This window comes from Brachyhypopomus gauderio, chromosome 1, assembly GCF_052324685.1.
Source record: "Brachyhypopomus gauderio isolate BG-103 chromosome 1, BGAUD_0.2, whole genome shotgun sequence".
Lineage (NCBI taxonomy): Eukaryota > Metazoa > Chordata > Actinopteri > Gymnotiformes > Hypopomidae > Brachyhypopomus > Brachyhypopomus gauderio.
The window spans coordinates 36543674-36559581 of NC_135211.1; the positions used below are offsets into that span (position 1 = coordinate 36543674).

The 15908-nt window shown below is 46.0% G+C and overlaps 1 long non-coding RNA gene across 1 annotated transcript in view; it reads left to right on the forward strand.

Annotated features, from left to right (window-relative positions):
• Window positions 1-15556, forward strand: part of LOC143519366 (uncharacterized) — a 41150-nt gene extending 25594 nt beyond the window's left edge. The window contains exons 3-5 of the long non-coding RNA XR_013132414.1: window positions 6195-6291; window positions 6590-6697; window positions 10171-15556. This is a non-coding gene — a long non-coding RNA (uncharacterized LOC143519366). The remainder of the gene's footprint in view (window positions 1-6194; window positions 6292-6589; window positions 6698-10170) is intronic.
• The last annotated feature ends 352 nt before the right edge of the window (window positions 15557-15908 follow it).

The following is a 15908-nucleotide window of genomic DNA, read 5'->3' on the forward strand; positions in this document are numbered from 1 at the left end:
GTGTCACTGAGGAAGGACTGTAAAAAATAGTTATAACTTAACATGCAGTTAACACAAATTCCATACATGCACATCATACATGACAAGTTCCTGCTCTAGTGGTTATAATACAGGATTTGTCTCACAGTCTTCATGGATATAATACAGGGTTTATCTCACGTTCTTCATGGTTATAATTCAGGATTTATCTCATGTTCTTCATGGTTATAATACAGGAGTTATCTCATGTTCTTCATGGTTATAATACAGCGTTTATCTCACGTTCATGTTAGCATGTTTATCCTGTCAGGGGACAGACCTGTTAGCTTTTGAGATGTGGAGGACTGAATTTAGAGGGGTGGTTCATATCATGGTCTATGTCATACAGCATGTGTGTGGAGGGGTCTACGTCATACAGCATGTGTGTGGAAAGGTCTACGTCATACAGCATGTGTGTGGAGGGGTCTAAGTCATACAGCGTGTGTGGACGGGTCTACGTCATACAGCATGTGTTTGGAGGCGTCTACGTCATACAGCATGTGTGTGGAGGGGTCTACGTCATAGAGCATGTGTGTGGAGGTGTCTATGTCATACAGCATGTGTGTGGACGGGTCTACATCATACAGCATGTGTGTGGAGGGGTCTACATCATACAGCAGGTGTGTGGAGGGGTCTACATCATACAGCATGTGTGTGGAGGGGTCTACGTCATACAGCATGTGTGTGGAGGGGTCTACGTCATACAGCATGTGTGTGGAGGGGTCTACGTCATACAGCATGTGTGTGGAAAGGTCTACGTCATACAGCATGTGTGTGGAGGGGTCTACGTCATACAGCATGTGTGTGGACGGGTCTACGTCATGCAGCATGTGTGTGGAGGGGTCTAAGTCATACAGCATGTGTGTGGAGGGGTCTACATCATACAGCATGTGTGTGGAGGGGTCTACGTCATACAGCATGTGTGTGGACGGGTCTACGTCATACAGCATGTGTGTGGAGGGGTCTAAGTCATACAGCATGTGTGTGGAGGGGTCTACGTCATACAGCATGTGTGTGGAGGGGTCTACGTCATACAGCATGTGTGTGGACGGGTCTACGTCACAGCATGTGTGTGGAGGGGTTTATGTCATACAGCATGTGTGTGGAGGGGTCTACGTCATACAGCATGTGTGTGGAGGCGTCTACGTCATACAGCATGTGTGTGAAGGGGTCTACGTCATACAGCATGTGTGTGGACGGGTCTACGTCATACAGCATGTGTGTGGAGGGGTCTACGTCATACAGCATGTGTGTGGAGGGGTTTATGTCATACAGCATGTGTGTGGAGGGGTCTACGTCATACAGCATGTGTGTGGAGGGGTCTACGTCATACAGCATGTGTGTGGAGGGGTCTACGTCATACAGCATGTGTGTGGACGGGTCTACGTCACAGCATGTGTGTGGAGGGGTTTATGTCATACAGCATGTGTGTGGAGGGGTCTACGTCATACAGCATGTGTGTGGAGGCGTCTACGTCATACAGCATGTGTGTGAAGGGGTCTACGTCATACAGCATGTGTGTGGACGGGTCTACGTCATACAGCATGTGTGTGGAGGGGTCTAAGTCATACAGCATGTGTGTGGAGGGGTTTATGTCATACAGCATGTGTGTGGAGGGGTCTACGTCATACAGCATGTGTGTGGAGGCGTCTACGTCATACAGCATGTGTGTGAAGGGGTCTACGTCATACAGCATGTGTGTGGACGGGTCTACGTCATACAGCATGTGTGTGGAGGGGTCTAAGTCATACAGCATGTGTGTGGAGGGGTCTACGTCATACAGCATGTGTGTGGAGGGATCTACGTCATACAGCATGTGTGTGGAGGGGTCTACGTCATACAGCATGTGTGTGGACGGGTCTACGTCACAGCATGTGTGTGGAGGGGTTTATGTCATACAGCATGTGTGTGGAGGGGTCTACGTCATACAGCATGTGTGTGGAGGGGTCTACGTCATACAGCATGTGTGTGGACGGGTCTACGTCATACAGCATGTGTGTGGAGGGGTCTAAGTCATACAGCATGTGTGTGGAGGGGTCTACGTCATACAGCATGTGTGTGGAGGGGTCTACGTCATACAGCATGTGTGTGGACGGGTCTACGTCACAGCATGTGTGTGGAGGGGTTTATGTCATACAGCATGTGTGTGGAGGGGTCTACGTCATACAGCATGTGTGTGGAGGCGTCTACGTCATACAGCATGTGTGTGAAGGGGTCTACGTCATACAGCATGTGTGTGGACGGGTCTACGTCATACAGCATGTGTGTGGAGGGGTCTACGTCATACAGCATGTGTGTGGAGGGGTTTATGTCATACAGCATGTGTGTGGAGGGGTCTATGTCATACAGCATGTGTGTGGAGGGGTCTACGTCATACAGCATGTGTGTGGAGGGGTCTACGTCATACAGCATGTGTGTGGAGGGGTCTACGTCATACAGCATGTGTGTGGACGGGTCTACGTCATACAGCATGTGTGTGGAGGGGTCTACGTCACAGCATGTGTGTGGAGGGGTTTATGTCATACAGCATGTGTGTGGAGGGGTCTACGTCATACAGCATGTGTGTGGAGGCGTCTACGTCATACAGCATGTGTGTGAAGGGGTCTACGTCATACAGCATGTGTGTGGACGGGTCTACGTCATACAGCATGTGTGTGGACGGGTCTACGTCATACAGCATGTGTGTGGAGGGGTCTAAGTCATACAGCATGTGTGTGGAGGGGTCTACGTCATACAGCATGTGTGTGGAGGGATCTACGTCATACAGCATGTGTGTGGAGGGGTCTACGTCATACAGCATGTGTGTGGACGGGTCTACGTCACAGCATGTGTGTGGAGGGGTTTATGTCATACAGCATGTGTGTGGAGGGGTCTACGTCATACAGCATGTGTGTGGAGGCGTCTATGTCATACAGCATGTGTGTGAATGGGTCTACGTCATACAGCATGTGTGTGGAGGGCTCTACGTCATACAGCATGTGTGTGGGCGGGTCTACGTCACAGCATGTGTGTGGAGGGGTTTATGTCATACAGCATGTGTGTGGAGGGGTCTACGTCATACAGCATGTGTGTGGAGGCGTCTACGTCATACAGCATGTGTGTGAAGGGGTCTACGTCATACAGCATGTGTGTGGACGGGTCTACGTCATACAGCATGTGTGTGGACGGGTCTACGTCATACAGCATGTGTGTGGAGGGGTCTAAGTCATACAGCATGTGTGTGGAGGGGTCTACGTCATACAGCATGTGTGTGGAGGGATCTACGTCATACAGCATGTGTGTGGAGGGGTCTACGTCATACAGCATGTGTGTGGACGGGTCTACGTCACAGCATGTGTGTGGAGGGGTTTATGTCATACAGCATGTGTGTGGAGGGGTCTACGTCATACAGCATGTGTGTGGAGGCGTCTATGTCATACAGCATGTGTTAATGGGTCTACGTCATACAGCATGTGTGTGGAGGGCTCTACGTCATACAGCATGTGTGTGGGCGGGTCTACATCATACAGCATGTGTGTGGATGAGTCTACGTCATACAGCATGTGTGTGGAGGGGTCTACATCATACAGCATGTGTGTGGAGGCGTCTACGTCATACAGCATGTGTGTGAATGGGTCTACGTCATACAGCATGTGTGTGGAGGGGTCTACGTCATACAGCATGTGTGTGGGCGGGTCTACATCATACAGCATGTGTGTGGATGAGTCTACGTCATACAGCATGTGTGTGGAGGGGTCTACATCTTATATGGTAGGAGTGGATGATCCTCTACTGAAAGAGCACAACTTTGTGTTGTTCCTCACTGAACTATCAGAACACCACCTGGTTAGAGTCGGTGCTTTAGTGTCCTTATCAAGGGGGTGTGGTTTACATTCAGGACTAGAATGGCCATCTGGACAATCCAGTCCCCATCAATTTGCCTTCATGGTTCATTGACCTTAAGATAGAGTGATGCTGAAAGTCGACAGCAGAGGGCGCTGATGTCATTTAACTGCTAAGCATAAAAAACACTGAAACGTGATTTGTTTTTGTTTCAGTGGTCATTGCAAACAGGAAATAAAGGGAGAAAGGTGAGCGAGACCTTAGATGCTTAGAAATGTAAAAATCGGACAGAGTTGTTCAGCACCTGCGACGTCATCACCATATGAACAAACGATAGTGTGGCAGCCAGACGGCTCTGACACCTGAGACACACCCACACACTCATGATGGTGAGGGACAGACAGCAGAGAGACAGACAGCAGAGAAACTCCGAGGCATACACACCAGAGACAGGTAAGAGGGGAACTGACCACTACTTCATGACTAGCCTGCATTACTCATGCAACACCACTCACATCTTTATTCACAGCATCTCTGGTTTACTAAATGACTGAATTCACATGGCAAAATAATCAATAGGGCAGTCATGGTCTGGTGGTAGGGAACTGGTCTTGTTCCCGGAGGGTCGTGGGTTCAATTCCCAGACCTGAGGCCATGACTGAGGTGCCCTTGAGCAAGGCACCTAACCCCAACTGCTCCCCGGGTGCCGGGCTAGGGCTGCCCACTGCTCTGGGCACGTGTGATCCACAGCCCCCTAGTAATCACTAATGTGTGTGTGTGTGTGTGTGCTCTAACTGCACAGATGGGTTAAAAGCGGAAAACAAATTTCGATTGTGATGAAAAATCACAATTGACAAAATATGGCACATTTACATTCATTGCTTATGTGAAATGTGATCTGAGTTATCCAGATGAGTCCGTATAAAACACATGTAATTATTATGGTTGCCATCTTCAGGGAAGACATTAGGGACACCAAATTGGCAGGCATCATTTTAGCCCCGCCCATGTCTTAGCCCCGCCTGTATCTTAGCCCCAATTTCATCCATTCCAAAACACCACAGTCAAGTGCTGTTTCAAAATTAAGCTTAAAAAACGCAGTGAAATGAAATGACCGAATAATAATCTGTTTGTAACTGATTTGATTTTATCAATTTAAGTGACATTGTAAACATCACAAAAACATGGAAACCACAAATGATTCCCTCTCAATGAAACATGGTCACTCCCTCCCTCTCTCTCTCCCTCTTTCTCTCCCTTTCTCCCTCTGTTTCTCTCACTCCCTCTCTCCTTCCCTTTCTCTTCCTTTCTCCACTCTTCCTTCTCTCTCTCACTCCCTCTCTCCTTCCCTTTTGTTGTGGTTTTCATCTTAATCCCTTCATAGTTTGTTTACATTACAGTATTGAATCAACAGCTTATCATAATTCATATATATTTTGAGAAGTCATAAAGTATTCATCAAATATCTAATATTAATCACTATATGTTTTGCTTACATTATATTATTGATCAAGTTGTTTGTTAGTAAGAATGACGGTGTAAGCGCTTGTGTGACACTTCCAATACTCCATGCGTCTGCAGTAGGCTAAAAATGGGATGTGTGAGAGGAGGCTCACTGTGACCTTATGTGGTAAGGCCAGGTAGTAAGACCTCGCTTCCAGAATAGAGACAGCTGTAGGTTGAACTATGGAATGTGCAGTTCCTATGTTTAGGAAGGAAAGCATATATAATGGTGAAGAGAGCAGACAGCTTCAGAGCTGCACATGGGGTGACATGATTAGGTAATGTGAGCTCTCCAGAGATCTCTGTATTTAATTAATTAATAGGCCTATGTGTATTTTTTAATAAAAGGCTAAAGACAAGACTGGTAATGTTTTCTTTTGCAATCAACGAACACGCTAGGCTAAGGTAAGGAAAGGTTAAGCGCAACACTTTCTCTCCCTTTCTCCACTCTTCCTTCTCTCTCACTCCCTCCCTCTTTCTCTCCATCCCCCAGTCTTCCTTCTCTCTCTCACTCTCTCCCTCCCTCTCCCTGTCTCTCATTCTCCCTCCCTCCCTCTCTGTCTGTCACTCACTCCCTCTCTCTCTCACTTCCTTTCTCCCTCTCTCATTCCCTTTCTCTTCCTGTCTCCATCCCCCACTCTTTCTTCTCTCTCTCTTTCTCTCTCTCTCTCTCTCTCTCACACACACACACACACACACACTCCCTCTCTCTCTCTCCCACAGTTGCTCTTAATAGTCCATGATGCATTTTGAAATGGTTTTATATCATTAAACGTTATATATGCTTTTATATCATTAGAGATGATATACAGTAGATTATATAAGGTCTTCCATCACTTTACCGCCACCAGCCACCAGAGGGAGCAGACGGGCTAATGTAGCCAGATGATCAGAGCTTCATCAGAGCTCAACACCTACAACTGGAGACAGCCCGTAAGAAATCTGAAGGTAATCCAGAGGGATGTGGTGTGGATTGTGGTCGTACATGCTAAACTATAATATAACTAGTTTGGTAAATTATGCATCGTTTTCTGTTTATTTTTCAATATATATTTGGACTACTTTATGTAGAGGGCTTATGTGGTGTCTTGGTTTGCTTTAGAAGATGGAGGTGAGCTACCTTATTAATAATCAGGTGGTATCACCCTGGTCACAGTCACGTGAAAGAAAAGATGTTGCCCGTAATCACAATAGTGTGAAATAAAAACGTTCAGCTGAGATCATATTAATTTCTCACATTTCTCAGGTCATAATTCTGGTGGCCAACCCAGCCCACTGCTGCCAGAGCCAAGATGGACCTGAATGGTGTCCAACTGGACGGGTGTTTTCAACACAAACTGGATCAATCTGAAAGGTTTTAATGAAATCTGTGGTAGTGTAATGGTGTCTGTCCCTGCACTCACACCTGTGTAGTGTAACGGTGTCTGTCCTTACACACACACCTGGGTAGTGTAATGGTGTCTGTCCCTACACACACACCTGTGTAGTGTAATGGTGTCTGTCCCCACACTCACACCTGTGTAGTGTAACGGTGTCTGTCCCTACACACACACCTGTGTAGTGTAACGGTGTCTGTCCTTACACTCACACCTGTGTAGTGTAATCGTGTCTGTCCCTACACACACACCTGGGTAGTGTAATGGTGTCTGTCCCTACACACACACCTGTGTAGTGTAACGGTGTCTGTCCCTACACACACACCTGTGTAGTGTAATGGTGTCTGTCCCTACACTCACACCTGTGTAGTGTAATCGTGTCTGTCCCTACACTCACACCTGTGTAGTGTAATGGTGTCTGTCCCTGCACACACACCTGGGTAGTGTAATGGTGTCTGTCCCTACACACACACCTGTGTAGTGTAATGGTGTCTGTCCCTACACTCACACCTCACACCTGTGTAGTGTAACGGTGTCTGTCCCTACACACACACCTGGGTAGTGTAATGGTGTCTGTCCCTACACTCACACCTGTGTAGTGTAACGGTGTCTGTCCCTACACACACACCTGTGTAGTGTAACGGTGTCTGTCCCTACACACACACCTGTGTAGTGTAACGGTGTCTGTCCCTACACACACACCTGTGTAGTGTAATGGTGTCTGTCCCTACACACACACCTGTGTAGTGTAATGGTGTCTGTCCCTACACTCACACCTGTGTAGTGTAACGGTGTCTGTCCCTGCACACACACCTGTGTAGTGTAATGGTGTCTGTCTCTGCACACACACCTGGGTAGTGTAATGGTGTCTGTCCCTGCACTCACACCTGTGTAGTGTAATGGTGTCTGTCCCTACACACACACCTGTGTAGTGTAATGGTGTCTGTCCCTACACTCACACCTGTGTAGTGTAACGGTGTCTGTCCCTACACACACACCTGGGTAGTGTAATGGTGTCTGTCTGTCTCTACACTCACACCTGTGTAGTGTAATGGTGTCTGTCTGTCTCTACACTCACACCTGTGTAGTGTAATGGTGTCTGTCCCTACACACACACCTGTGTAGTGTAACGGTGTCTGTCCCTACACACACACCTGTGTAGTGTAATGGTGTCTGTCCCTACACACACACCTGTGTAGTGTAACGGTGTCTGTCCTTACACTCACACCTGTGTAGTGTAATGGTGTCTGTCCCTACACACACACCTGTGTAGTGTAACGGTGTCTGTCCTTACACTCACACCTGTGTAGTGTAATGGTGTCTGTCCCTGCACACACACCTGTGTAGTGTAATGGTGTCTGTCACTACACACACACCTGTGTAGTGTAACGGTGTCTGTCCCTGCACACACACCTGTGTAGTGTAACGGTGTCTGTCCTTGCACACACACCTGTGTAGTGTAACGGTGTCCGTCCCTACACACACACCTGTGTAGTGTAATGGTGTCTGTCCTTACACTCACACCTGTGTAGTGTAATGGTGTCTGTCCCTACACACACACCTGTGTAGTGTAATGGTGTCTGTCCCTACACTCACACCTGTGTAGTGTAACGGTGTCTGTCTGTCTCTACACTCACACCTGTGTAGTGTAATGGTGTCTGTCCCTACACACACACCTGTGTAGTGTAACGGTGTCTGTCCCTACACACACACCTGTGTAGTGTAACGGTGTCTGTCCCTACACACACACCTGTGTAGTGTAATGGTGTCTGTCCCTACACACACACCTGTGTAGTGTAACGGTGTCTGTCCTTACACTCACACCTGTGTAGTGTAATGGTGTCTGTCCCTACACACACACCTGTGTAGTGTAACGGTGTCTGTCCCTACACACACACCTGTGTAGTGTAATGGTGTCTGTCCCTACACACACACCTGTGTAGTGTAACGGTGTCTGTCTGTCTCTACACTCACACCTGTGTAGTGTAACGGTGTCTGTCCTTACACTCACACCTGTGTAGTGTAATGGTGTCTGTCCCTACACTCACACCTGTGTAGTGTAACGGTGTCTGTCCTTACACACACACCTGTGTAGTGTAATGGTGTCTGTCTCTACACTCACACCTGTGTGGTGTAACGGTGTCTGTCCCTACACACACACCTGTGTAGTGTAACGGTGTCTGTCCCTACACTCACACCTGTGTAGTGTAATGGTGTCTGTCTCTACACTCACACCTGTGTGGTGTAATGGTGTCTGTCCCTACACACACACCTGTGTAGTGTAATGGTGTCTGTCCCTACACACACACCTGTGTAGTGTAATGGTGTCTGTCCCTACACTCACACCTGTGTAGTGTAATGGTGTCTGTCCCTACACTCACACCTGTGTAGTGTAATGGTGTCTGTCCCTACACACACACCTGTGTAGTGTAATGGTGTCTGTCCCTACACACACACCTGTGTAGTGTAATGGTGTCTGTCCCTACACTCACACCTGTGTAGTGTAATGGTGTCTGTCTCTACACTCACACCTGTGTGGTGTAATGGTGTCTGTCCCTACACACACACCTGTGTAGTGTAATGGTGTCTGTCCCTACACTCACACCTGTGTAGTGTAACGGTGTCTGTCCCTACACTCACACCTGTGTAGTGTAATGGTGTCTTTCCCTACACACACACCTGGGTAGTGTAATGGTGTCTGTCCCTACACACACACCTTTGTAGTGTAATGGTGTCTGTCTCTACACTCACACCTGTGTGGTGTAATGGTGTCTGTCCCTACACACACACCTGTGTGGTGTAATGGTGTCTGTCCCTACACACACACACCTGTGTAGTGTAATGGTGTCTGTCCCTACACACACACCTGTGTAGTGTAATGGTGTCTGTCTCTACACTCACACCTGTGTGGTGTAATGGTGTCTGTCCCTACACTCACACCTGTGTAGTGTAATGGTGTCTGTCCCTACACTCACACCTGTGTAGTGTAATGGTGTCTGTCCCTACACACACACCTCTCACCTCTCACTTCTCACCTTTCACCTCTCACCTCTCAACTTCTCCTCCCTCACTCACCCAGGTAGAACTTATGATGCTTGGTAATATAGTGGACAAACATAAATTATGACTAAAAAGTTAAAATAAGACTAGATAAGTTTCAGAAATTAATATAGTATCTGAGAGGGAAAATGTGTCAAATAATGTGTCATTTGAATGTGTAATGAGTCATTCATTGTATGTCATGCCAACGAAGTCCAGGTTAGATACAGATGGTTTTCCCAGGCTCGTGTGCTGTATTGGTATGATTTGTTAAAATATCTTAGCTGTCGTATTCATAGACATTAGACATAGGCTGCTTCCTGCCGACGCTGCTGCGGAGCGAATTTTGAAATTGTTTTTCTAAAGTGTACTAATCTGTTTACGTGCTAATCTTTATTTTTTGCCTTCCTAGATAATTTTTTACAGATAGTACTTCCACCGTCAAGACGGGCAGTTGAATATTCCGGCCGCTGATCAACTTTCTGCTTCTAAAAATCAGCTAGCGTAAGTTTGTATAAATCGGCTAGACACGGTAAGTGTTTTGATTTATTCATGGCTGGTGTTGGTTTGTTTCCTTGTTCGGAGTGTGGCATGTTTAGTCTAGACCCTTTCGCCACTGATAGTAATAGTGATAGTATTTGTGAGAGGTGCCAGTTAGTTACTTCTCTTGTGGCGAAAGTGGAAAGCTTAGAGCGCCGCGTCCACTCATTATTGAGGGATAGAGAGACAGGGACAGGGTCTGTAGTAGGTGTGGACGCGCCAGGGAGAACTAGCGCCTCCGCGACTCCGGCGATAGAGCCCTCACAGCGGGGCGAATGGGTGACGTCTCGGCGGCGTAGTCGGAGAGCGAGGGCTGCAGCTACCGCTAACGCCAGCCCACCAGAGCACCACTCCCCGGTTCACGTGTCCAACAGGTTTGCCCCGCTCAGTGTTACACCCGCTGAGGAGACTCTGGTCATAGGAGACTCTATAGTCCGACACGTGAAAGTCGCTATTCCTGTAGGGGCTCTAGCGGTTACAGTCAGCTGTTTACCGGGAGCCAGAGCGCCGGACATTAGTGGCAACCTTAGACTGTTAGCCCATAAACGATTCTCTAGGATAGTGATTCATGTAGGGGCCAACGATATACGTCTGCGGCAGTCAGAAGTGACTAAGGCTAATGTTAAAGAGGTGGTTAAATTAGCCCAGACGATGTCCGATGCCGTAATCTGCTCTGGCCCCATCCCAATGCGGCGCGGTGATGAGCAATACAGCAGGCTCACGTCGCTAAACCGCTGGATGTCCAAGTGGTGCTCCGAAAATCAAGTGGGCTTTATTGATAATTGGAAAGAGTTCGAGGGCAAGCCTGGTCTTTTAGGCAGGGACGGTGTCCACCCCACCCGGGATGGCGCTGCCCTGTTATCTTGCAGCATAGCCCGTAGTCTGTTAGTTAGTGGGCAGTGTAGTACTAGGAGCTACTGACTAACCAGAGTCGCGACCAGGCCGCAGACTAACGGGCTAAACCTGTCTGCGAGTTGCTTAGAGACGTCACCAAGATCCCATAGGATTGAGACTGTGTCTGTGCCCCGGGTTAAATTAAATCATAAGAAAATAGTTCGTCCTAAGTTTTTAACTAATATTCAAACTTCACATCCAATTATTACCTATATGACCGATCTGAAAATTGGATTAATTAATATTCGATCACTCAACTCTAAAGCAGTTTTTATGAATGAACTTATAACTGACCAGAAAATTGATATTCTATGTCTAACTGAAACGTGGATTCAATCTGGTGACTATTTATCTCTAAACGAAGCCACTCCTGTGGGATATAGTTATATACATTAACATAGATTGTCAGGCAGAGGAGGAGGAATATGTATAATATATCGTGATTGTTTAGAAATTCATCAGAAATACTTGGATATCTTTAATTCATTTGAGATGCTGTCTATTAATGTAATTAGTCCATCTGAAAATAAAAGTTCATTTTCCCTAACAAATGTATATAGACCACCAGGGCCTTACTCAGATTTCTTAAAAGATTTCACAGATTTTACAGCAAATTTAGCAGTATGTAGTGACAAAATAATAATGGTAGGAGACTTTAACATACATTTTGATAATGCGGAGGATCCACTGACAAGGGCTTTTACTTCTATATTGAACTCTGTTGGCATTACACAAAACGTTGTAGGACCCACACACTATCAAAATCATACCCTAGATTTAATCTTAGGGCGTACTCACACTAGGCACGGTTTGCTGGTTCCGTGCTGGGGCCCGGTTATCCCCCCTCCCCACTCCCCCGCTGGCCTGCACTCACACTCGCTTCAGCAACCCGGCCTGAGCACGCTTACGTCATCACAACGCCGCTTTATTTGGAAAAAAGCGCGCTCGCACAACACTATAGAGTTCACGATTCTCTTTTTATTGTATTTTTGGAGTCGTTTTGGGAGTGCAGAAACACGGTGCAAGCACAGATTTATCGATAATTTAACACAACGATTGTCTGCTAATCGCTTTGCCGCTACGACTGTTTAACGTGAGCGTCGCATCACTGATGTCATGTTTGAGTTCCAGCGAAATGAACCAATCAGACGAGGCACCAAGCGGGCCCGGGCACGGATAGCGCTCACACTAGAAGCGAACCGTGCCCGAGTCCACATGAATCGTGCCCTGGCCCACCTCTTCAAAGCGGGCCCGAGCACGGTTAACTGATCCGGGCCCGGGCACGGTTGGAGCGCTCACACTAGCCAAACGAACCGTGCTTCGGCAGGCAACCGTGCCCAGGCCCGGATCACAGAGCCTAGTGTGAGTACGCCCTTAACGTTGGGTATTGACGTAGATAATATAGATATACTCCCGCAAACTGTAGCTATCTCTGATCACTATTTAGTCAAATTTGAGATTCATCTTAACATAAATACCCGCCCGTCTCCTCGGCAGTGTATAAAGCGCTCGATAAATTCATTAACAGCAACACAGTTTATTGAAGCCCTCCCTGATTTAACTGCTCTAGCCCACTCGCCATCCTATCCAGGAGAGTTAGATAGTCTAACCAACTGCATAGAGAATACCTGCAGATCAGCTCTAGACATAGTAGCTCCACTCAAATATAAAAAGACTAGATCTAAAAAACTCGCTCCGTGGTACACTGACCAAACTAGAAACTTAAAACAAATAGTACGTAAATTAGAGCGTAAATGGCGATCTACTAAGTTGGAAGTATTCTACTGTGCCTGGAAGGATAGCATCATTGACTACAAACGGGCACTCGCTAAAGCACGCTCAGCATACCTAGCCTCACTGATAGAGAAAAATAAAAACAATCCTAGATTTCTTTTTAATACTATTTCCAAACTTACAAAAAATCAAGCAGGCGCAGAACCTCAGATTCCAGTAAACCTCACTAGTAATGTATTTATAGATTTTTTTGATAATAAAATAGAGAATATTAGACAAAATATAAAACCTTTTATTAGCAATACAACTGGTATGTCATCTGGTTTGGTTGACATCGATTTAAATCGCATACTGGGAGAAAAACTTGATGCTTTTCATCCACTCCCACAATCAGAATTAGAGAAAATAATTTCTTCCTTAAATTGTGCTACCTGCACACTAGACTCGGTTCCATCAAAGTTATTAAAAGAGGTATTACCAGCGGTAACTGAACCTCTTCTAACTATAGTTAACTCATCCATTACAATAGGTCACATGCCCAAATCATGTAAATTAGCAGTTATTACACCTCTGATTAAGAAACCAAATCTTAATCCTACTGTACTATCTAATTATAGACCCATTTCAAACACATCATTTATATCTAAGATCATAGAAAAAGCTGTTGCCCAGCAATTATGCCTATATCTGCATAGGCATCACATATTTGAAAAGTTCCAATCTGGTTTTAGGCCCCATCACAGTACTGAAACAGCATTAGTTAAAGTAACAAATGACCTCCTCCTTGCTTCAGATCAAGGTTATGTATCGCTGTTAGTGCTTCTTGATCTTAGTGCAGCTTTCGACACAATTGATCATAGGATCTTGCTAGAAAGGTTAGAACGCTGGGTTGGAGTCTCTGGCACAGCCCTTTCATGGTTTCATTCTTACTTAACAAATCGCTATCAGTTTGTAGAGCTCAATAATATTCCATCCAAACGTACAAAAGTTAAATATGGGGTCCCGCAAGGCTCCATTCTAGGACCACTATTATTTACATTATATATGCTACCATTGGGCACAGTTATAAACAAACATGGTGTCAATTTTCACTGCTATGCAGATGACACTCAACTTTACATATCAGCCAAACCTGATGACAAACTCAGTTTAGGAAAAATTGAGGCCTGTGTAAGAGATATTAAATGCTGGATGTCTCTAAACTTCCTCCAACTTAATGAGGACAAAACAGAAGTTCTCCTTCTGGGCCCTAAGGCCTCAAAACAGAAAATTCCAGATCTAATGCTTAATCTCGCAGGCTACCCCATTACACCTGGCACAGTAGCCAAAAACCTAGGTGTCATACTCGACTCTGACCTATCATTTGATAAATACATAGATAATACTACTAGGATAGCTTTTCTACATCTCCGTAACATTGCTAAATTAAGAAATGCATTATCACAGGATGATGCGGAAAAATTGGTGCACGCCTTTGTTAGCTCTAGATTAGACTACTGCAATGCACTACTGTCAGGATGTTCAAATAGGAATCTAAATAAACTTCAAATAGTTCAAAATGCTGCAGCCAGGGTTCTGACCAGAACTAGAAAATTTCAGCATATCAGTCCAGTCCTATCAGCCCTGCATTGGCTCCCAGTTAAATTACGTATTGACTTTAAAATTCTTTTATTAACTTATAAAGCATTGCACGGGCTTGCTCCTGAGTACCTTCAGGAACTTATTTCCTATTACGAACCCCCACGCCCACTAAGATCACAGGGTGCTGGTCTTTTATTAGTTCCAAAAATTAATAAGGTAACAGCAGGGGGAAGAGCCTTTTCTTGTAAGGCCCCCAGCTTTGGAATAATCTTCCTAAATGCGTCCGGGACTCCGACACAGTCACAATCTTTAAGTCTAGGTTGAAAACCCACCTATTTGGTTTAGCATTTGATAATTAACATCCCCCCTTAGATAAAGGTACAGATCCAGGGGTTCATAGACGAAGGGTTTTATGGTAGACTGGGGCGCTGGTGCTGTCATCCTGTCACTGCTCGTGGTCACTCAAGTTTGTTGACAGTGCAGTGGACGGATGCCATTGTCTCAGAATGCCCCCAAGCCTATGTTACCTTCTGGTTCTGCCTTTTTAGCTAGGCTGTAATAATTTAACTAAATGCCGGAGTTGCTGCCACACTCCGGAAATGTTTATAATTTTACCTGTCCTGTATATGTCCTCATACAGAGCTAATTTTCCCTGTTTCATTTCTCCACATGGCTGCCCGCCTGCTTGAGGAATAATGAGATGAGGAGACCAGCGATCCATCCTGAGCCAGCCACCTCCTGCCTAACCAGATGCATACATCATGATGGACATTATTACATATTTTTCCTTTTCTTTCTCTTCTTTCTGTCTAAATTGTTGTTGTTGTTGTCATGGTGACCGGTGTCGGCCAGAGGAGGATGGGTTCCCCCGCTGAGTCTTGGTTCCTCTCAAGGTTTCTTCCTCATGCAAAAAAACTAGGGAGTTTTTCCTTGCCACTGTCGCCTTTGGCTTGCTCACTGGGGGCTAGGACTCTGCACTTGTAAAGCTGCTTTGTGATAACAACTGTTGTAAAAAGCGCTATATAAATAAAATTTGATTGATTGATTGACATTACTGAATATGTTAGGAGGGCAGCAGACTCTCTTATGAGCGCAGAATAAACTCTTGGTGTGTAAACGTTTGCTCTGTAGCTCCTGCTGATGAAAGCCTCATCGCTGGACTTATCCAGATTCACCCCGTCTTGATCCCAGATCAAAGCAGGACTTTCCTTACTTTCTTTCACCCGTCTTGATCCCAGATCAAAGCAGGACTTTCCTTACTTTCTTTAGACTACGACTCAGTGCTTCTCACATCCTTGGCTCTGTTCCCAAAATCCAAACACTGGCAGCAGTTAAGTGTTATATCGCGATCAATCGATCGCCAGTGGTTGGCGCCAGAGCAAACTAGTAACTCATTGAATC